Here is a 25,309-nt window from a genome sequence, read left to right on the forward strand (position 1 = left end):
TATCAGTTTTTGCCTATCACCCTCGGTTTTTGCGAAAATCGATTTTGAAGAAAATCGCAATTTTTCAAATTTGTCCATTATTTATAACAAAACTATTAAAGCGATACGATTCCCGTTGGAATCAGTAAATTCTATGGACTTCAACTAATACATTGATATACTATAGTTTTCCAACATTAATTTGCATATACCTATAAAGGATAAGAGAACCTTACGGGACCAGTTTTGGCTCTATCTTTGGAATACTTTACTCCACTTTCCTCAAACAGTAGAGGTCTGACGCGAAATCTCACCATCACTCGCAATTCTGTGAAAATTGTTCCATATAAAACGTTCATCGCGCGAATCAATATATTTTTCAATTGTGTACAGGAAAAAAAAATAGTCGTACACGACGAAAATAGTCTCAGAACGTAATGTAAGCTTATGGCGTTAATTATGATGAGTGCGAGCGGCAATTTCGTCGAAAATTTATTTGTGGTACAGTTAAAATTAATAAAAATTTCCTCGGCAGCAGGCAAAACGGAAACAGCAACCGGGTGACTTTATGTGTTTTCAAAATCGGAGTGGCGTTAGATTTTTAAAGTGGACGGATAAAGGGCTGGCATGCATGCTAGCCACATCTGAAATCCACAAATCTGTCATTGTTCAGGGTAGTAATAATAAGTTAAAGCCGGACGTAGTGTTCCTTAATAACAATGCTAATTGTTGTTATCTATATTGATCTATCGGACCAGATGACTTCTTATTATAGTTATTTACGCAGAACAGTAAAATTGTATAGGAAAATAGTTATAGATATAGAATGCGGGATTTTCTCGGCAATGCCTGGTAGATACATAGAAAATAGGTTACCAAAGATATGAAAATTTTAAACTTCCGCTAATATATTATTGATTATCTCCTCAGTAAAGTCGATCCCCACGGAGAACAAACGCGATCTGAAACTGAAGCAGTGCCCAGGAATCGTACACATTTTCAGTGGTCGTTCCAAGGACCCGCGATAAAAACGAGACAGCGATGTAAAGAATGTTATATACGTTATATACGTCTAGAATAAATGGTAGGCAGTACGCCGCGCATAAGGGGTAAAAAGTAAAAACCTATTAGATCAGATGTAAGGACCAACCGGCACTCTACCCAACATGTTTTGAAAAATTACATAAAAGAATTAAATAATTATGTTATGTTTATAATATTGAATTGATATGTTTTTAATATTGCATGTCTGTTTATAATATCGAGAATTTAAAAATTAACTTATTCTATACTACCTATGTTGTGAAATACATGTGTGACCCACTGTAATGCACGCAGCCCCACGAAACAGACACCTGTGACCCATCGGTGATGCTCGCCGTCGTCAATGTGTTAATGCAGACCACCCCAACATTCACGGCTCCTTCAAGTAAGTAGGTTTAGCATTTAGGAGTATAAACCGTAATTCGGGAATAACTGTCGTTTCGGACACGCGGATGCCGGTTAGATACGGACGTACCAGCCGTGTCGACCAAAACGGGAATTTATATTGATTTCGGCGACGAGGTTAGGGGGAAGATTTCATTACTTTTTTTTACCATACCGAAGCCGGGACGTAACATTGCAAAGGAGGTAAGTTATTTTCATTTTCAGTCAAACACTTGGAATCATCGTGCAGAAAGGCTTCTGGGGTGACAAATACAGTGTTTATAGTTAGTTCAAGATAAAAGGGATTTGGGATAGTCTCCAAATCATTTCTATCAACTGATGGGAAATTTTTGTTTTTTCATTTATAGAAGAGCCCGTCTAATCAGACTGCGTCGAATGTTTTCTCCAGACGATTAGCAGAGCTCCGACGCAATCCCCGGCATTTCTGGCACAGCAAAAATCAGAAGTGAATATACAAATAGCATGATTCGTGCTGTGTATAAATTTAAATCCGAATTAGTTTTCCAGGATGGTGTTTAAATTACTGCAGAAAAGAGTAATCGTATCGTTGACCATTATTTCGAAAATATCACTAATAATGGGGAGTAAACTGACGGATCTAGTCTGATACTAGGGTGTAGCGGCCTTTCCCTGCATTTTTTTTTCATTTTTTTGAGCCGGAGGAGTTTTGCCGTTTTCCACGAAGTAGGGAAATACGCGAGATTTAAACAGTAATTGAATAAAATCGTGTAATGCTATACGAAATTTGGGGAAGTCTTTTGAGGGCAATATTCAGTATGCCATTGAAACTGACAGATATTTTTCTATTACGTTTTTTCAGGATGAACTTCAGTTTGTAGACATTCACGAAGTAGGTAGGTGTAATGACTTTTGGGTTTTCGGGAGTGAAGGAGGTGATGGTTCTGTTATCCAGTCTGACAGATTGAAGTTCCAGTACGAGTTCGTCACTTTGCTTTTGGATTACCTTGGCTAAGTTTGTGTTTTCGATATTTGATTTTGGACGTGGGCGGACTTGAAATGGGAACCTAGAATATTTAATGTGCCGATCGGATTCCTGATAAGGAAGAATCCAAGAGTAATGGCGGGTTGGGCGGACGAAGTAACTCTTTGCAGACGCTTGTCGGCATATACCCGATGAATTCTCTCGCTGCAGCTGCGGCTTGTATACGTCTGTCCTCCTATACGATAGGATATATCTGGGTATACTAGCCTAAGGAGTGAAGGAAGCAATCTTGTAAACGATATACTATCCGCAGAATAGCTATGATCGTAACGGAAGAGGACGTACACAAGGGATCTATATATATATATACGATCCTATATTCGAGAGGGAATTGGCTTATTACTTTGGGGACGAATGTCATAATATCGATGGAAATTTTTCAAGTTCTAATTTTTTTATTTACAGCGAGAAAGAAGCGAGGAAAAAGGTAGAGAGACATCAGTGAGAAAGAGCGATGATGAGCGTGACAAATATATATATTTAATTATATTTATTTATTATGTATTATTTATTTATTATATATATTATATGTCTCGCTCAATATCCCTCTTTCCCACTGTTTTCTCTCTATCTTTCGTCTCGCTCGCTTTTTACTGACTACTTCTATGTACTATCCTGGTCTGTGCCATACTAACCTTATTGTCTCACATCACCTTCGTTCGTATCCATAACAATCAGCGGATACCAATGCATTCCAGATCTTTCGCTCACACGTCCAAAATTTACACATCACACTCGTACTAGCACTCGACCTCGCACACCACACGACTTACGGTCGTTGACGGGCGTATTATTATTACATAATTAAGCCAATTGAAACGGCGCACACATGGATTCGTCAAAATGATACTGTAGGTTTAAAAAATGCCACTTACATTACTAATTAATAATTTTCTTTATTGATATATATATATATATTTTTTCTTTTTTTTCAGATATTAAATGATATAGGTATAAAACTGTCGGCAGATGCGGAAAGCGAAGGTCTTTCGCGTATTTTCCACTCCTTCGCGCCGTCGAGGATTTCAGGTAAATGGGGACCTGATTTATGTCTTTACATCCAGGGGCTCATGACTCGCAGACGCGCGAACTTAAGTGTGTCTAGTACCTAATCCATCCGAGGCCCAAGCCGAATGCGAAATGCGTGAGAGAAAAAGAACGCCTGAGTGTGAAAGAGGGCTGAATGAAAGGTTTGCATACGATTGTAGGTAGGAAGAGTTTCTAATTTTAAAGCAGTGTAAAGTAAGCCAGCGCGGAACGAGTGAGTCAGAGCGTCTAGTCAGTTGTCTAATCCAACTGATTATTTTAATGATGATATCATATTCCCAAAAGAAGTCGTAATATTATTATAATCAATTTCCTCCACCAATAACGATCCTACATATATTATTAGCATTTCTATAACTTACGGGAATTCATAGATTATTACGTTTGCTCACGATGGGTATCATCTTTTACATTATTATCTTGGAAAACGGCTTCCGGATTGGCGATATGTTATATACCCCTCTTAACGCTAATTGGCTGGTCTCTGAAAAGGGATGGAACAAAATCTGAGTCTTTTGGGAAACCATAATCGTGGCAATCTATTCATTCACCCGTTGCGATTCGTTCGGGTAGTAAGTACTATGCGTTACTCCCTTGGAATGTGTCGGACCGAATTTCCATTATCCCTAGCCAACCCACCCATTCCAACGCAATGGCAGAAGTAATGTGAATCCATTTCCCTTATTGGCAGAAGTCACCCCTTACTATTAGCCCCATTTTATGACGTCGTGTGACAAAGAAAGCGAACGACACATTGAAAAAAATGAGATAGTCATAAGAAACAAATGCAAGATCGTAGACTTATCCCTAAGGCATTAACTTCACATTTGTCTAATGAGTGTTCAATTCCTAATTTTATTTAACTATACGTATATTTCATACGTGTTTAATTCGCCTTCGGTATTTATGAAATATAAACCATTATAATCATGGGCTGCTCATGCAATATTACTCTCATACGCAGGCTTACAAATGTATAATCGGCTCCAAAAATTTTACGAATATCTTACGCCTATAATGGTGTATTAATTTACCGAAAACCGGAAACATCCTCTTCTCGCGCGGAACTAAAACAGCTGGAAAACACCGGATCGGTGTTCCACCAACCGAGCCCTTCGTGCCACATTACTATCGGTCTCGATATCTCCACAGTCAATTGTTTAGATTGGAATGTTTTCTATTGCTTTATTTTCAAAAACTTCTCGTGTTGCGAAGCACAAGAAGCTTAATCATTTGACCTATAACCACGAGCCTGGCCCGTAGTATAGAATTTGTGTCATAAACAAAAGCCATGAGTTTGACTCGTGGTGCGGAATTTATACATAACACGCGGCGTATTATTATTAGAACAAGCGATTAGAGTTATTCCACATCGAATATTTTTTCTTTGATTGCAACGTCAGAATTTTGTTGTTTCCTTTTGTTTCTAGCGAAACTGGATGATCTGCTACCTTAGTTCCCCGTAAAGCTTCGTTACGTTCACAAGTTTCAAACATAACTTCGTACAAAGACGAAAAAAGCTCTTATACCCATCATGCCAAGAAGGAAATCTAATGTCGATGGTAGTGGAGAGAGGTTCGATTCCGATTCCGATTCAATAGATCCTTTTCAACATGATAGTGAGGACAGTGATATTATGTTTCCTGTATGAAAACGTCCACGAAGATTAAAGTTGAAGATAATTCCGATGACGAAGACAGCACTTATAAGCAATTATCAGCGAAATCGTTTTTTGAAGAAAAATATAACAAGCTAAAAATCTGGAAGTATACACAATCTCCTGGCATAAGATCAGCGATTCAAGATCAATTTGGTGGAAGTAAAAAAGAGTTGGACCTTATAAAATAATGTTGGGCAATGTGTTTTGGGATAACATTGTACGGGAAACGAATCGGCACGCAGAAAAAAATAAAAAGCTATACACATACGAGAAGGATAATTGATGAAACTTGGATGCCAGTAGATCGCAATGAAATTAAAATATACTTTGCATTATTCATCACATTGGCTCAAGTAATGAAACCAAAAATCCAGATGAGCTGGTGTAAAAGAGCCATTATAGAAACAACCATATTCCGAAAATGTATGCCTCGAAGAGAGATTAAACCTTTGAAAGTTTGTACACAATGGAGCTGCAATATATGATAATAATGTATTTAATATCAGCTGATTTTTTTTTTAAATGCTTTAAATAAATTTCTTTTATAAGAATCAGTGATTTAATAATTTAAAGATTTAATAAAATAAACGCTATACGTATAGAACGAAATATTAAAGAATAGATAATAATTGTTTATGAGTAAGTACTTCATTATTCAGATGAGAAAGTCAAACAAACTCCACTTTCTTTCGTATCATCAATCTTCGTCATCACCATCTTCATTATTCGCCATTATCATCAACATCATTTTTATCATATTTTATCATGTGCATATTTTTATCACTTGATCTGATGCGATTCGGAGGCTTGTTTATAATTGAAATACTACGACAAGTCACGACATTCAAATATATTGACAAATATACTACAACCTAGGAATATTCATATATTAGTTAAATTATGTTATTACTTATTTAAGTACCGTTTAATCATTTCTACATTAAACAGGAATAAGACAGATTAGTAAAATTCAATTTTACGTACTCGAAACATCCATGTTACACGCTTCCCTATTCAACATACTGGTTATTCGGATTGTGTCGGAGTAATTGTTTATTTACATTTCGTTCTGAGCTGTGGCTAGTTGTTGCTAATTCTTTTTGTAAAATAAAATGGAGACCTGAAATTCTTAGATGTCGCAAGAATGTTACTCAATGGAAATGGAAAATGCGTAATGAAAAGTAAAAACTATCAAATCGGTATAATTAAAAAATATACCAAAACAATTTTAACATTTGTACAGTTTATTTGAAACATTGTAAAATCATAATGGACGGTAGAACTTTTAGGAGAACGATGCTGATTTCGCGTAATTTTGAATTGTAGCGGCGTTAAAAATGGATAAAAGTTAAGAAAAATGTTACCATGTCATGGATATGCTTAATGATCCAAAATAACTATTGGATGAAAATTTCTTTTACAACCAAACTTTTCTAAGCTGACTTTCATGTTTTTTGACGCATCGACCCCACATTGCAGCGGTCCGTTGGCGTCAGTGAACCGACTATCGACATCTAGATCTACTTTTATTTAAGAGAAGCATAGCGCGTAATATTTTGATGAACATGTACAACGCGAAATTGATCGACCAAAAGCTATATATATTCCGTGTTCGGACTTGATTTCGTTATTTTTCATTCTTATAACGCATAAGCTATCGTTTGATAGTCACAATTAATATAGAGAAAAATATACACACTTAACGGCTATTGATAAATAACGATATTCTAGCTATGGAGAGGCATGTGAACTACCATGTTCGCTCCCATATTGCACAAGTTTCGTGCCTTATAAGATAATTATCGTTAATCGCGACTTATATTCGACATAATCGTGAAATAATTCAATGTGTTAGAAATTTTTCTACAAATAATGCGTGAACTCTCCGCATAATGTGCCAGAGCAGTTTAGTCCCGTGTTGAGAATCACTTGCATACAATAATGCACTGAAATGAGACGATCACACTTACACACTAACCCACGAATGTGCAGCTAAAGTGCCAAGGTGACGAAGACTAGTCAAAGAAAATCAGTTTCTGTCAAAGCTTTGAGGAAAAAAGACGCGTGCAGCAAATAAAAGGAAATTATTATTTCCAAATTAATTTCATAATTTACTGCTTTCATTATCGTTTCCGCTTTTCAGTATTATATTTTAGTATTTAGCATTTTATGCCATTTTTCTATTTTTCATTTAGATTGTAGTATTTAGCGCTATTTAATATTATATTCTTACATTTATTTCATTTTCCGTTGTTTCTAATTGTCACAATGTCTTCATTGTCAACTAGCAATCCTTTCTCCTCTTCTTTCGCTCAGTTTGCACAAGATAAGCAAACGTGCACGAGATAATAATACATAAATGTATAATAAATATAATCTTATCATTCGTGTAATTATTATTTATCCTTCATGTTCCTAAACGAATCGCGTGCCTATCACTGCGTTGGTACAGTATCGGTGAAGACCTCGGTCTCGATCGACCCGTCGCTCTGGTTAGTCAAAATTGGTGAGATACACAGAACACCCTAAATATTTATTAACTAAATATCGACCCTAATATCTGAGGGAAAGGCGTTTGTGTGAAAACACAATACGTAGATAGTCTCGCGCAGCATGATTTACTATTCGAGACGGTTCGTAAGTAATGCCGGGCGGCATACGCATCCACGTGTCACGAATCACGAAATCATACCATAAAGCCCCATTGACTCGGGCCCCTAGCTGCAGGTAGGAACAGCAAATAGCAGAAAGTTACCAGCGCATTGCTGGATGCGTTCCTACAGCACTTTTCTTTCAGGGATAACGCTAATAGTAGACAAAAGGTATAGAGATAGAAAACTAACATTAAAAACCGCTGACACATATGCTTGCGCTTTGTCTGTAACACTTCCATTTACTGATATCTAAATATCACAGTCGATATTATTTTCATGTAAAATTAATAACTATATTTACTTTAAATATAATTTAAAACTGATGCATTCATATGATTTACACACTAAGTTACTTGAGGCCGGTCTGAAAACCTTTCGGAAACCACAGTCCTACGTGCGCGAGTCGTATGGTGTGCTTGTTCATTGTTTTCTCGGTGCCACGTCTCGAGGATGCGACGTATATGGTCGTCGGCGATGTCGGAATCCAGATGTAAATTTTCATTTCTGAGCGGTTTCTCATCGCCGCTGATATTATCTGCGACAATAAACGCAGGTTTCACGCAGTTGATACTAACGCGATCGTGATTTCCATTTACGTTTATTGCGAATGTCATTTCGAATTTTTCCATGACTCCATACGGTCCGTCGTAAGGTACATGCAACGGGCTATCTTCACCGTCGTGCCGTGAAAAGACGTACCGGCATTTTGACAGTTCTTTTAAGCACGAACACCTGTTGTGTGCCGCGTCGCGAAATGGGTTGCGGCTTAACAGGAGTGAAATGTCATTTCAATCGTGTATTGTATTCCGAGCTCCAGGGTCACTCGCGACGCACGGGAATCGTTGAGCATCACATCACAGCTGGGAATATCTCGTCTCGCGGGAGGTGTGACCCAATTCAGGCTGCCTTGCATAAGCGGCCACGGCAAGCCCGCGATGCTGGTTACTGAATTCTGCCTTTGCCGCTTTGATACCGTACGCTACTGTGTCGACAGCTGCGTCGGCGCAGAGAGCGCACGTGTACAATTTGGGATGGTCTCGGTTGCAGTGCCTGCCGAAACCCCCCAGCAAGGCGTAGGTAAACTTGGCCTTGAGGCCAGTCCCTATGCCTGCCCGCGGCTCAGGTATGTATCACTACGGGGACATCAGATATTCCCCGTGGCCTACGGGTAATAGATGACATCCGAGGATTTGGTTAGGAGGAGGGCCGAGCTATTGCACGTCGGATCTCGTTGGGAGATTGGTAAAATAAAATGTGAATGGCAGTTGGCTTGTGGGTATTTTAAAGACGTGCTGGTTGGAATAGATGAAAGAGGTAATGGAAGTCAAGCTATCGCGCGTAGTTCACGTGATGGCTGGCGAAAGTTGGGATTGGCTTACACTGCACGTGCCCGCCGAACACTCTATGTGTATATAACGTTATTGCGGGAAAATAGAGGAAGGCTCTGGCTTCGATCGTCTACCCGTGTGTCGTCGCAATTTCGGGAGCACGAAATCGAAAGAAAAAAACGAGGAAACGACGACGGGCGATCAAGTAACGATCCAGTTGCGTCGCGAAGAGAGCCGTTCCGGGAAAACTGCAACAGGGGTTCAATGCGGAAAACACTTTAACACTAGGTTTACTGGACCAGTCTATTTGACGGGTGGATTGCTCCATATATATGATATTAACAGATTTAACTAACCTATATGAAATCTGTTAATATTGCGAGTGTTTTCGAAATAAACTCATCGCTTGTTTTTCAAAGAAAATATGTGGTTTCCTTTGCCGGCAAATTTATTGGATGTCCGTAAAAACAAGTATACAGAAAACGTCCGTAAACCTAGTGTTAAAGACTATTTATTTTCGCTTCTCTAAGCGCGTATACAACTGACGATTGATATTGTACATATGGTTGGACGGTAAATATTAATTAAAGACTTTCCACAAGATTTTATTATGCTTATGTTATTTTTTTCTATTTAACTTAGCGTTACACATTTTCCAAAGACACATTTCTTAATTCTGCATTTCTATTTTCATTTTATTGTCCTTACACCAAAACACAACATCTTTCTCAATCACCTGCAGGCACATACTCATGTGCGGCTGATTTCGTCCGTGAATTTAACCAAAGTTATTGTGAAAAAGGATTTATTGGTTTAGGATGTACTCAAACCTGTGACTGTAATGAAGAGAATAGTAACGGCTGTGATTTTGACACTAGTCATTGCATCTGTCATTGCATCTCGTAATAGCGAGGTTTGTTATTTTTCTTTTTTCGTCGATCCATTGTCGTACATGAAAGATGCAATCTATCCTTTGCTTATAGTAACGTTTTAATATCTTATATATTCCATTTCGCGTGCATCACATAACGTATGAAATATAACTAAATAAATTTAGCTACTAAATGATTTCCCAGTCTCTTTATAATTTATTTAATAGATACAATATCATTGAATAAATAAGATAAAATATACTAAATGCATAAAATAGCATATGTTCTAGCATTCAATTTAGATTCATTTGAAAACAAATGAAATTGTTGGAAAAGACTGGAAATTTAGTTTAATGGCCGTATGATCTTCGGATGAAGTTTTCATTATACCGGTATAGAACATTAATCCGTTGTGATACAAAATGTCTAGAAGGCCTTTACAGTGATGATTTTCATTCGTGATGCGAGTGTATGGAGAATAGTACATGTGATCCGGAAGGAGGCATTTGTGTTTGTGCCCGACGCTGGCAAGGTTCCGACTGTTCCGAACCCTGTAAAGGGGGATGGTACGGGGTACGCTGTAACGAAAAGTGTCCGCAGAAATGCAAGGAAAAAATAACAGTACTAGTTGAAAGTGAAACCAAGCTCACGCAATTCTACTAAAACGAAAATATTATTATTAACTTTTTGATGGGTAAGTTTTAATATAAAATTCGTTTTTCTACTTAACATATTACAATATAACGTTCATCATATGTAATTCATTTGCTTGATTAATTTGTATTTGAGTATGGATTAGCAATTTTTTAGCTTAGGAAATAGTGAAATAACGCTTTTATTATCGATGTAATAAATATAATTATTTGATAATATTTTATTTCTCTAATCTTACTTGAAACCTCAAATAACTGATTAGTTATTAAGCTATTTGATATCTCCTATTATATATAACACAACTTATGTAGAGGCATATATTTGATCATTTCACAATAAATTAAAGAAAAAAAAAAGGAAAACATAATTTGCTATATTTCCACAATATGAAGTTTAAGTTTTATGTGAAATATTTGATTTTTCAGGAAATATGACTTGCGATCATGTCACTGGTGAAAATGTTTGTCGACCTGGATTCTTTGGTTTAATTTACGAGCATCCTTGTCCACTTAATCGTCATGGATTAAATTGTGCCAGTCGTTGTCGGTGTAAAAATGGTGGATAGTGCCATCATGTAACAGGTAAAATTCTCTCTGTAATACTATTTTATCCTGTATAATTATATAATTACATTTTGTAATATCACTTCAGGTGTGTGTCAATATCGACCTGGTTAACATGGTGAATTTTGGCATGTATCCTGGTCCAGAAGGGACATGTGGAATGAAATGCAGTCAACATTATATTTGTCAACTTGGAGGCAAATGCAGATCTAATGATGATCACCGTCGCTGTGCACCCAGTTGGACTGAAACCAAATGAACTCAACGTATGTCGAAAGAAAAAAAAGTTGAACAAAATAATATTAAAATGAAGCTAATGAAATATTATAATGTAAAATTTTTATATCTGTAAATTTAGATTGTCTATGGTGATCGTTACATGGAACCTAGTTATTGTAAAAATAATTATTGCATTTGTTATCCTGCTGATGGCTGCATTTGCAGACATGGATATTCAGGTCTATTAATTCAAATCTATTAATATTAGAATTATGTCTGCGTAACATACAAGAAAAGGATGAAGCAGGCAATGGTAGTATGACAGCAGGATTTTTATTTGCTACTATAGTTGTATTGGTAATGACCGTAGCAGGACGGTTGTACCACGGAAGTAGAATAGCAGAGTTGAAAAATGAAATTGCCCCAGAGCAATATATCACTGATCTTGCTTCTCCGGCGGGAACATATTTGAGGGAAAGCTATTTGCACTTAGAAAGTGCTTATTATAATCGTTATTAATATATATCATTAATATATCTCATACAGGACAGACTCAATTCGATAATCTCCTCTACGCCCATCAAGGATCTTTGAAATTTGACGATGAAACCGCTACATAGTTAAACAACTTCCAGTTCAGAAATAATCTTGTAACGAGTAAGAAAATAAATAATTAAAAATCTAAGCTTGGAATACAGATGACGAAGTCGAATGCAAAGGTATTATTACAAATAGCAGGAAAGATTCCATTACATTTCCCAAAGGAAAGACAGTTATGTTTTGTTCGATATGTTATTTTCAGGTTGATATAATCGATATGATTTAAAGAAGAGAGATGCAGGTATGGGAAATCCAAAACTTAATATATACCATAGTATTGATGAAATTACCACGTATATGATGGGTTCATGGAAAGTAATGACGAATCAGATTATGATCAGTTGGGTAATCTAGAACCAGTTAGCGAATATAAGCAATACAATAGAATGATTTTTGCTCTAATTCATCGGATGATACTGGACCTAGTAGTTTGAAAGATAAGGATCCCAAATGCGGTGAAACATAAATTACCTTTGAAACTTAGCGACTCGGATCAAGTCATGCAGGTTTAAAATTTACATATAATTTAAATATATATATTTCTGATGTAAAGTAGCAGATTTTTGAAAAACATTCTTCGGGTCACTAGTTTATCGATATTTCTCATTTCTCATTTTGATATTAAGCTCATAGGTATTATTAATTTATGTCTTAAGATATAATCTCAATGTTTCATTCAAGAAACCTTTACGATCGTAAATATTTTGAGTTAAAAAAAGGTACAAATATACCATATTGCTCAATACATGTATGTACATAGTCGAATAATAATGCAGCGAACAGTTAAATGCATATTTTATTTATAAAGACACATACTGACTGTGAGTGATGGTTTTCTATGTTATCTAATATGAAAAAATTATAGTTATTTATAATATATATATTTCTTTTCTTTTTATATATTTCAGCAAAGTAAGAAGCTTAAATTAATTGGAAATTTTGTTTATCTTAATTCATAAAATTAAACCATAAAATCTTATATAGATGCCGGCATGCAAACATTGTTAAATATTTTGGATACATAACGTCGTCCTGTAAAATGAGCTCCGATGTTTGTAAAAATGAGAAATCAGTAGGGATAAGAACACTTAGTCTATTAGATACTCAGAACACGTTGAAGGAGAAAAGTATATGATGTGAGTATCATTAGTAACTAATCCTACAATATTAAAACAATTTTCAAGCATTTTTGAATTCTTAGCTCTGATATCAATGAAAATTTAAAAGAACAACCAAAAGATGATGTACAAGTAAAATGCAAAATGTCTGATGCTTTGAGTAAAATTGTTATCATGGATCATGATAATGATAAACAATGTATCGAGCGATTTGATGAAAAGGTAATTAGAAATAAACGGAAACGATCGTTTGCTGAAAGTATTTCGCTTAGAGGACAGTCAGTGGAGAACTGCATTCAAACTAGCACGAGAGATAGGATAAACCGTGCAATAGATAATTCAGTAGCGATAGAAGCAAACAAATGTGCAATATAAATTTCTGGATAAATACAATTTAGACAAAGGAACGATGTCTTAGAGCCATATTGCTCTAAAGATGATGTTTCTGAGTCTGTTGATGTAAATAGAACAATAAATACTGGAGTTAGTTAGAGTTAGAGTCTGGGATAGAAATTTTGAAAGACACCGACGAAATAAAAGCGAAATATAGTAGGAATGGTATTTAAAGTCAAAACACACCAGAGATTATTATCATTGAAGAAAAATGGCCTGAGAAACAACAAAGAAAACGTCCCATTGCTGCGAATGCGTGTCCTTCAGATTTCAAGTCGAACAGGAGGTAACAAAATTCTAAAAATATACCATCCGTTGAATCTGCAATACGGAAGAATAGGGGAAATGCCACCGGTTCGTGTGATGAACACATCAAGGACGATTCAAGCGGAAACGCAATGTGTGATGAGGCGACGGAAGAATATATAATGAATAAATTACGGCTAAATTGACATTCAATAACATTGATACCGTGAAAGAAGTGAAGTCAAATCAAACGCCTTTACTTGGCATTATGATTGCAGCGGTTTCTTTTTTGTCCCAGCACGGCGGATTGAGACAGGGGCTGGATCGATCTCTTGACTTCACTCTGCCGCGGCCTGTTGTCGATGGTGGTGACACAATGGCCCGTCCATGGGCCCCCATCTTGGATGGCTGGTGTAGTGGGCTCCTCGTTGCGGTTTTGTGCGCTGCCGGAGCGTAGGGCGCCCCACCCTTACCAGATTCGGGCTGTTGCTGCTTCTCTTCGTGGCTACTGTCCTTCCTTCTCCCGGCAGCTACAGCGATGTTGTCCACGATCATCGAGTGGCCAGACTGCGGGTGGCTGCCGGCGGCAATGGTGACGATTTGCGGCGGTGCTGGCGGGCCACAGTTGTGATGAACCACCAATGTTCCTCCTATGCGAGACGCCGACGTAACAGATGCGCACGCGCGATATTACTGAGAAGCTCGATGTATCGCATACATGCATTGATAAAAAATTAAAAATACCTGATAAGGTCAGGAAACTCGATTTATGGATCCCTCACCACTTTAAGGAAATTCCTTTGACGCAACATCTGCGATTCGCTTCTGAAACGCAACGAAATTGATCCATTTCTGAAAAGCCTAATTACTGGCGACGAAAAGAGGGTAATTTATAAGAACGTTAATCGGAAGAGATGGTGGGTGATGCAAGAAGAACCAGCCTAAACGGCTGTCAGTATGGTGGGATTATCACGGAATTTTGTAGCTTGAACTTATGCCACAAAACCAAACGATCAATTCAAACGTGCACGTTCAACAACTCGCCAAACTGAGCGATGCAAGTCAAGAAAAGCGGCCGGTATTTTCAATTCGTAAGGGTGTTGTTTCCACCGTGATAATGCAAAGCCCCGCACGCCTTTGGTCATTTGTCAAAAATTATTGCAATTGGATTCGGACGTTTTGTCACATCCACCATATAGCCCTGATCTTGCGCCTTCAGATTACTATTTGTTTCGTTCCGTGCAGATGGTAAAATTTTAACTTTAAAATAACGCTGAAGATGATAGATCACATTTAATTCAGTTTTTTCATAGCAAAGATCAGAAATTTTACGATCGTGGAATTTTCACACTGCCAGAACGATAGCGAAATGTCATCTGCAAGAACGGGCAGCATCTAATTGAATTAAGTTATATTTTTGACCAAAAATTTTGAATTTTCCGTCACATTTGAAAATCACTTACTTGCCAACCCATTATAAAGTTAATTAAAATTATATGTATAATTCTGGACCCCTTGTGGGCGATCCTCCCTGTCGGGGTCGCAGAATCGCAGGATAGGCCCGATCTTTGCCGGCGGGCAGGTTAAATATATTTAGTTATAGTTAAGTGACCGGGGGGATGGGGATCTTTTCAGCCCCACGAGGTCGCTCATGACGCGGGAAAATGCGCAGATTACATACTATTCTTAATACTACGTGTTTTGCTGCATATATACATTTTTGTATAAACAGGCGCAATGAGGGCGACGGAAAATGAAGAAGGAGTGTGAGGGGAATTTGAATGTATAATAAAATTTAATAATATATATCGTCGTTCGGTGTACTTGCCAAAAATACCAACGACGATATATCGTTGCGCCTCCGTTGGAGCCTTATTATACTTATCACAAGGGGTCTGTGTTTCAAAATAACTTTATAAAATGTTAAAATGGTTCATATTCGATGCAACAAAGGTGAAAAAATGGTTATTAGATTTAGCTTTTTGTCATATCTTATGCTGATTAGTGCCGAGGGTCTGTATATGTTAGAGCGATATGGTTGAAACGGGACACTGGATATCCATCGGATATCCGTCGACACAGGATAGTTGCTGTGGACCGTAATCGTAATCTATATGATGTTTGTAAAAGCTACCAGTAAACTTAAGTGGGACCCGTGCATAGACACAGCGAGCCTAAAATCTTTTTCAATTTTTCTTGATCCGTGTAAGTGTAGTGAGTGTTCAAAAACCGGCATCGTTTTCATAGAAACACTATTAATAGAGGAAAATTTTGTCAGTTTTGTTGCTCATTTTTTGGAAAAGATATACCCTGTACGAACATGGATGATGCAGAATTAGTGCGACATGTTGACGAGTTAGATATAGCTGACGTATTACCAGCTGCACGACCTACTTGTGTAGTAGATCTGTCTGACATTTGCCGTGCTTCATAACGTTATCCTTTCGTTTTGCTATTCGACACCAACTATATCATTGCAAATGATTGTAAATACAATGCCTATACATCATACTACCTGATATATATATATATATATATTAAGCTCTGACCAAACGATGATTTTTGTTATGTGCAATTACGGTTCGAAGAAGAGAAATCACTTTGTACGATTTTCATGATGTCTTATATTTATCTTATTCTAATGATTTTCAATAAATATCGAAACACAATTAGCGTCGTTTTATATCTCCGTTTGTTTCGCGATATGCTGCTTTCTCAATTTTGTAAATATCACTCCTACTTTCGGTTTTACGAGCATTTTTGCAAACCTCTGCAAATTCGACGATTCGGCCCGGTATTCTTCGCTTAGGTACGCTCCTTTTGCTCGGTACTAAAAGTGTTAAGGATACATTCATGATACATACTATCCCATCGCACAGCAGTATGTCGGCGAACGGTCATGGCTGCAGGGGAGTGCGTTGGTGTTGCGCGAGGTGTCACGGCGCACATGTATGGCATTAGTAGCAGATTGTTGCGCATCGTTGCCCGGCTCGCGTCTACTTGGAGATGATGGACGCGACGCTGGTGAGTATGGCATAGCGTCGTGGGGCTTTCCTCCTTCGCAACGACGGAGAGATCCGCTTCCAAGGTTCTGCGCACTCCCCCAAGGTGCCGACGTCCCACGGCGTAGCTGGATGCAGCCACTATTGCGGCGTCGGCATCCGCCTCTGCCACCCTCTGGTCTTAATGAAGGTAGCCTGCGCGTGCTAGCCCGCAACGGTGTTCGCGCAGCTAGCTGCGGAGATGCCGCCGGTGGTGTTATCGGCAAAGAAATGGTCAGGGCTACGACCCCGACATAATCAGTTGGCTGCAGGCTGAAAAAGGATGAATTTTTAATCGCGAGATCGAGAGATTTCGAATCATCTTGTGATCATGAATTCATTATTCCTTTCGTCACGCATTACTCGCGCAGAACAACACGCGAGTGTACAAATTAAAAACTAGGAAGATTTGAAAGTAATTAATTATTATATTAGCTAGAAGGTCTCACGTAACGATCGTGATTCGTCGATACTAATGAGATGATTAATTGTCTATATTTGGGGGAAAAAGGTGTATTTTTAATCGCGAGGTCGAGAGATTTTCAATCATCCTGAGATCATGAATTCATTATAAACAAGCTTTTTAACAAGCTTTGAAACTAATTTATTCATGGAACTCGGATATTTATCCCATTAAACTTTATTTGCCATTCATGAGGGTAATAGTACGGGTGGCAGATTGATATTCGAATTTGAATCATTGGATACAAACGGGGAAAGTCGCGAATATTGCCTCATTGCTCACGGTTATAATATCGTTTGTACTTAAAATATCGCTTACAATTGCCACAGGAATTTATTGCACGGGTGTAGTGCAATTTATTTTACCTTCTAAGATTAGTAACCGGTATCGAAAGAACTAATGGACAAATTACACGTTGCTCATTGTCTCCATTAAATTCACTATTAACAACAAACGTATAACTGGTTCAACTCTGAATATTTCAAATGTTCGTGATAATTTATGTAAGAAGTATTATCGTGATTTACATTTTCGAGAAAAGCGAGAGGATATAAAATGACCACCATGGTCGACGTTGTCGTTGTCGTCGTCGTCCTGATCGTCGCTGATACCGATGAGTCTAGCACCATGGACTATCGCTCGGAGCGGAGATAGTGTTGGCGCCAGCGGAATGTTTATCGCTGTGACGATCCTTAGAGGATGGGTCTCGCGCTTCGTGACCGCCGCATAGGTGATCGCTGCGGTCACTGTTTGTTGGGGTAGGATGAGTTGAGACGGGAGCTGGTTCGATTTCTCCACCGCATAGGCCGGGAGTGTCTCGGCGCTGCTCGCCCGCCCACTGACCTCGCCCCGCCTAATGTCGATGGCGGTGAGATAATATCCCGTTCCTGGTTACCCTTCTTGGATGTAGGGAGTAGAGGACTCCTCGCCGTGATGCGACGCCGACTCAGGCGCGACTGGGGGTGCACGGGCGTCACGCCCTTACCGGCTAGGGGGCTAATGCAGTAAGGGAATACCCGAGTCGGTCGAGCCCAGGCCGAGGTGAGTACGGACTCTCATTCCTGAAGCAAGGAGTCCTTACGCAGTGTACGACCAATACGGCCCTAAATACGCTGGTACCTCGGGAACCGGTTGGCCTCGAGGATGCAGTGGTAAGCCTACATCGCGCGTTAAGGGGCTGTCGTCTTCAAACAGTGTGACCCTCCACGAGTGATCTGCGTGAGAACAGCTCGGTGACTGACCTGCAGAGTCAGTAAATATTTAGAAAGTTCCTGGCCTACCCAAAGATGGCGCGTAGGGCTTGGAATCTACGAGCTAATTGGTAGGAGCGAGGTAAGGTGGGCCACGTACTGTGCGGATTGGGTACATCCCTATCCCATGCCCGTGCCGTGTCAATTAAGCCGCAATAGTAGGAGCGGCACGATGAATCACGAAACTAGTTGTACTCAATGGAGCAGTTTCTGCACACTGATCTGTTGGAACTCGTGCCTATACATGAAGATTCTTGTTGTTGGTTATACGAGGGTCCAAGGAAATAAAGCAAGAGAGAGAGAGGGAGAGAGAGAGAATGCATCGACTCCTTCGAAATAAACGGAAATGTATATAGAGACGTGCAGATACAGTTGAGTTCTCAAACTTGGCACGAGCGACAATACTATGCTCAAGCGATGTCTTAAATGTGCGATCTAAACTTAAACGGCAGAACAAAGCAGGAAGTATGAATACATTTAACTACATGAAATACAGAATGTTTTTACATTTCTTACAAATTCTATAAGCATGCCCTACGACGGGATACAAAGGAGAGAAAAAGAGAGCGTGGGGTCATAAATTATAAAAAGACCCCTTACCGATCTATTCGCACTAATTTAACAGATGAAACTTAAGAACGTTAAGAACGTAGTCAAGCAGATTGTGTTCCTTGTTATATTATTCATGATTGCATCATAGCCGTTGGTCACGTATGATACAAATGTACTGATACAATTAGAAATGATATGTCAACTAATACTGATTGCCTAGATCTCACCACGTGGAGTTGCTATTTACTGCGACCCATCAGATCCGTGTCCAATTCATCCTTCATTTGCGTCGAAATTTACTGAAATTCCAATAAATTCCGCTTTTAATACACGTCCGCGAAACTTTCAATGTTTAATCGCATAGCAAAGAATAGCAAAATGCATTGAGAAGAAAACTACATGCGAAAGCTAAACTTCATCGTAAAAGATATACTTCGTCTTATACTAATCCTTGAAATATAATAAACCTTAATCTAGGTACACAAGTCTATGTGATGCGTTATTTCATTTCTGTGTCAATATTTCACCCGTCCATTGGCATAAAATATAGATAACTGGAAAGCTTAAGCAAAGAAAAGGACATCATTCTGTTCACAGAATAAGACTTTATACGTTTCTGGGCATGAAAATGTAGAATAATTGATAACGAAAACACTTAGGGGAACCCAACACCAGAAGGAATGAAATGCCTCGCAAAGAATTGAATATATTATCATCACTTAGTACTTATACTATTTGCCCTTAACTATATATAAACTTAGTTATTATTACTACTTATATTAACCTTAATTAACTATTAGTTAAATACAAACATATCTAGCATTAAAGAGTATGTCCCTGTTTACACACAAATTCCTTACTTAAATACTAACATCTTGAGTTACAAGTTTATTGACGGAATATAAATCCTTCCTGTGACTAAAAATACCCCGTACCTAAGTAAAAATCTAATGCTCCCTACCTATCAGTTATCTAAAAATTCATCTCTTCCTTCATAAATATTTTATTGCAATGAATGAAAGAAAAATACCATGTGGCTAATTTCAATCAGTAATCACAATAGTAGAATACATGCAAAGCTGTCCTGATACTTGGAACATGCATATCGCTTCCCAGCTTCTGGTATCTCCGTTGGGGTTTCTTTGATATATATACTGCTTCGAGTGACATTACTCGTTAGTTGTTTCTGTTTCTGTACTATATGGTATGCAATAGTTGCCATCCATAGGCTCATGAATACGGAAAACTGGTCAGATACTGGGACATGAGTATTCCTTTCAAACTTTGATACCTGAATTCCGAATACATTGATGCATCTACTGCGTCGTACGATACTGCTCAGTAGTTACTTCTATATTAATATCATATGGTATATAATGTGTGCACTGCACGGCGTGTTATACAAATTACTTACTTTCCAGTTGGTGATATCCCAGTTCCAAATTGTGTGATATACCTACAGCTTCCAGTAATATTACTCGTTAGGTGCATCTATTTCTGTATTATTTGTAATACAATAGGTGTTCTGAATCGGCATTCTACAAAGAAAGCTATATTGAGACTCCGAACATGAGTATTGCTTTCCAGTTTCTGCTATCATAGTTCGAAATTCTCTGACGCATCAATTGCTTCATACTATACAATTCATTAGTTCCTTGTTCTTCTGAATTATGTGATATATTATGCATGCATGAACCGCTGTATATGGAGAGCTGTACTGTGCCTTGGTATATCCAATTATACTGCGACTAGGCCTCGATGCTCCGTGCTATGTGCAAAGGTTTCGGCCAAGATGTGCACATTATTACAGCCCTTTCCGATGTTCTGACATGGAGCCGTGCACTTCCTCTCCAAGTTTTGTGTCCGTTATACCACAGTAATATTGACACATCAAAGAGCTAATTGTGATGGGCGTGTGGTTGGCACACATCTGTGAGTCCGTCCCTACCTTGGAGATTATCCGATTTAGTGCCAGCGATTTTTAAAAGTAGCTTTTAAAATTTGAGAGAGCTCCTCCGGTGCATGTATTGATAGTAGGGGAGCTCATCGGCAAGTCACAGAATATAAAATCTGTTCCTTGCAACTTCAACGCACACAGGGGAAATACGGGGCTAGATAAGAGTAATAACACAAATTGTGGTTGGAGACATAGCTTATATAATATAAACATTGAAAAAGCCATATATTCTTGCTAAAGCTCCTGGAATAGTAGATTCCTTGAATTATAATTATTATAGTTTTAGCGAGTTTAGTAAATTAGTGAATATTACTTGTTAATTTTCTTTACGAAAGCTTTAGTAAATAAATTTAGAATTTTTATTGGAAAATTATTTACTTGTAGGGTCATAAATAATACTAAATTATATTTAAAATTCCTATTTCTTAGACTTATAGTACGTGTTTTTAGAAATAAACACGTTTCTTGCTTATTTATATAGATAGAAAAATGCAACTATAATCATCTTCTATATTGTATTAATATAATGTCATTTATATTTCAGTATAATGTCATGTTATAGTAATAAAATTTTGTAATAAAATTCATTTTTTATTTATTTGTCATATTTGAGTTTATTTTATAATTTGCTTAGTTTCTTGTTGAATTAATCGCAATTTGATATTTACATATAAACATTACATGCAAGTGTACATTATACCTTTGTATTATAATTTAAATAAATGCTTCTAAATTTGGAAACCAAATTAATTTATTCTTTACTTTGTAAGATTAAAATAATGTGAAATATCTTATTACATTCAATAATCTTCAAATAAGTCTTATAATATTTTTTAAGGACGGAGAAAAATGCTTGTGCTTGGACGCAAGAGAAAATAAAGGAATTATTTACCAATATGACGATAGAAGGAGATGATGGTTTGTATTTTTTTTTATTTACATTAGTAATGAAAATATATAATAGTAGTATTATAAATAAATACATTTAATCCTAATTAAATTTATAAACGTTTCTACGTTTAAATAAAAATTAAGTGGACAAATCGAAATATGTAACTACAGAAAAATATTAAAGGAATAAAAGTTCAGTAATGAAATATATTTCAAATCCATAGCTATGTTAAAATTTCATCTATCTTATGTATTTGTATTTGTGCATAATTATTATTTTCAATATAATATGTAGCATAATATATAGTAATAGTAATAACATAAAAATGCTGAAAATGAAATTAACACAGTTATATACATTTAATATTAAATATATAGAGAGATAAAAAAAACTTTTAGATTTTGGATGGCTTAGATAGTATTTGTTAAGTGTATAAAAAAAATCTTTTAATAAACAAGGATTTAGAAATAATATTTTTAACTTTCCGATATGTAGATGTCAGGCGTTTGTGAAATTGAAAGGAGAGTGTCTATAATCTATAATTGTTTATAACTTTGAAAATATCAATTTTTTGGCACATATTTATTCGAACCTTTTTTATTCACTTAGTGAATATCCTAACAATTATACATTTTTTTTATTTTAAATTATGCTGTCATATATTATCTAATGGATTTATTATTTTTAGTTTCTTGTACAGCAGCAGAAGTAGAGAAATGTGAAGGTGAGGCAATGGCAAATAATCGAAAAGTTAAATTAATTCTCTTTTACGAATGGAATATTGTTTTGAATTGGATATCCAATAAAAAATCTGATAAGAAGATTGAGGGTAAAATAAATATTCCAAACCTCTCTAAGGAAAACAATATTTCTGAAGTAGACGTAAGTATTTAAAATACATCTATAGAATATAATTATATATAACTTTATATTCCCAAATATCATCTTGTAGATACTAATTGTAATACAGATTAACTATAGTTCAAAATATATTCTTATTCCTACAAAAAGGAAAACATAATTAATTGAGTATCAAGAAGTAATATCTTATATATTATTTTTTGCTTTGAAATTACTAAAAAATATTGTTATCATGTGCGGTTTGTGATAATTTTAAAGTTAGGTTTTGTTTCCATATTAGTAGATATCTCTAATACTTACTTATTGTAAGCTATATAATATTTGTTAAACTTAAGTTGTGTTGCTCTTTTCCTTTTTTCTGTTTTTGAATTCCATCATGTCCCATTTGGATAATTAATATATATATTGTATTGTCAATATGTGTTTCTGTTAAACAATAAACAGTTGATATATGTTACATATTACTTCTAGAATTGTATTATTTTCCAACAGTATTCAATAGTTTTCGATATGACACCTAAGTGATTAACCGAATAATAAAAACAAAATGTTTGTACTTGATATAACTTAAATAATAATATTGATGTAATAAACTTGTAAAATATATTTTGATCTTATTTAAATTTCATTTTTAATAATGTATGTATAAAAATGTTCAAAGTTACAAAAAAGCATTATTCTTTTTAATAGATTGACATTACTTTGGAAGATAGTACGGACGAAGGTGAAGCAGTAAACATTTCCTACATACAAAAGGAAAAGGAATTTATTAGAGATAAATTGGAAAAATATGTTTCTTCCTTAAAAGAAGGTAAATTAAGACTATGAATAATATGCTTTTATAATTTATACATGATACACATTCCTTTTGATATTGTAAAAATTTAATTTTTATTCAATATAAATTATAAATATTAACAACTTCATTATTCGTTGTTAAATGTTGTATGAAATTTTGGGATCATACCAAATTATGTATAGAACTAGATATTTATACAGAAATGTAGAATTTACAAAATTATATTAGTTGTTCAGGTGGTTATTACATACAAGGCATAATGTATTTTTTCAATTAACAAAAATACATAGTTTTTTAGAAATACAAAATTTGTATAAAATTTGATAATTCTGTTTATAAATTGTAAGCATTTATAGTAGTTATTTAAACACAGTTGTATTTTTATTATATTGTCAGTTTGATGATTATTTTAAGTTATGTATTATTATTACATAATATTCCTATTTTCTTTCATTCTCATTAATACAATTTCTTAATGTTTATTAGAATTCACAGTTGGAATGATTCTACATAGGAAAGATGATGTTAAAGAAAATATTTAAATATTACTTCTGGATTTAATGCAAAAGTAAGTATGGAAAAATGATTTATACAGTATGTGTTATATTTTTTATATTTAATGTTATTTTGAGAATTTTAAATCTTTTTAAGTCTCAAATGTATTCTCAATTTGAAATTTCAAAACTATCCTCCGTTTTTTTTTCTGTTTTTTTTTTTTTTTTGGTTAAATGCTATATTTTTCAATTTATGCAGTTAATTAATATATAATTAATGGTTACAGATGCAAATGAGTTCAACTATATTATCAGCAAATAATAAAAAAGAATTAGGCTGCAAGATTTCAATGAGGACAATTAAACAACAGCAGAAGATTTAGTGTAGGGCCGAAGAATTTTATATAGCTGTTATGACCGTTGAGGTAAGTTCATTGTAGTTCCTATTATTTAATAACTTTTTATCATTAAACTGTAATACAAGTATCAAGTTTAAATTAAAAATAATAGTTGAGGCAGATGAAAAGTTTTGAACAAAGCAAATTTCTAAAACAATTTTATGCCTCTTTTTAAGTAAATTTTTATTTTCGCTAAATTATATTCTACTTCTTTCAGTAGATATAATTCAATACTATTTTTCTAAAATATATTACACAAATAATAATAATTTTTCTATCAGAATTATAATAGGATGTAGATAAATACATATGTTTCTATTTAAATGAAAATCAACATTAATTTTGTTAAAAGTACCTGCATGTTTTTAGTAATTGTAAAAATAAAATATTTGAGATAAAATTATTTTGATTAGTTTGCTAATTCTAGTATTAAAATATGTATGAATGTAGAATATCGAATATATGTAATTATTTTTTTAAGCGATGCGTTATTTACATACATATTGATGAATAAAAGTTTCTTACAGTGACTATCTTAAATCTGTTCATATTTTGACGTAAGTAAGAAACAGGAGATTAAGAAAGTAAAGTGCTTTTGCTATTTTTTTACAAAAAGTATAAAATTTGAAAGAAACTACAGGATGCGTGATATTCTGAAGTATATTATAGCGAAAGATTTTCTGAATAATTTTTGTCTGCATAGTAATTGTTGCATGGTTTTACTTCCCAAAATATTTGTAAAAATTGTTGGTACAGGTATATTGAATTCTAAATGTACCTGTTGTGTATATAAGAGATCGCCATTAGTCCTATGTGT

The 25,309-nt window shown here is 35.7% G+C and overlaps 2 pseudogenes; both read left to right on the forward strand.

The window, feature by feature from the left end:
• Positions 1–8,967: 8,967 nt before the first annotated feature.
• LOC143221418 (uncharacterized) lies at positions 8,968–12,494 on the forward strand (annotated as a pseudogene).
• A 6,081-nt stretch (positions 12,495–18,575) lies between these two features.
• On the forward strand, positions 18,576–24,519 carry LOC143221417 (activator of 90 kDa heat shock protein ATPase homolog 1-like; annotated as a pseudogene).
• Positions 24,520–25,309: the final 790 nt, after the last annotated feature.

This window comes from Lasioglossum baleicum, unplaced genomic scaffold, assembly GCF_051020765.1.
Source record: "Lasioglossum baleicum unplaced genomic scaffold, iyLasBale1 scaffold2376, whole genome shotgun sequence".
Taxonomy (NCBI): domain Eukaryota; kingdom Metazoa; phylum Arthropoda; class Insecta; order Hymenoptera; family Halictidae; genus Lasioglossum; species Lasioglossum baleicum.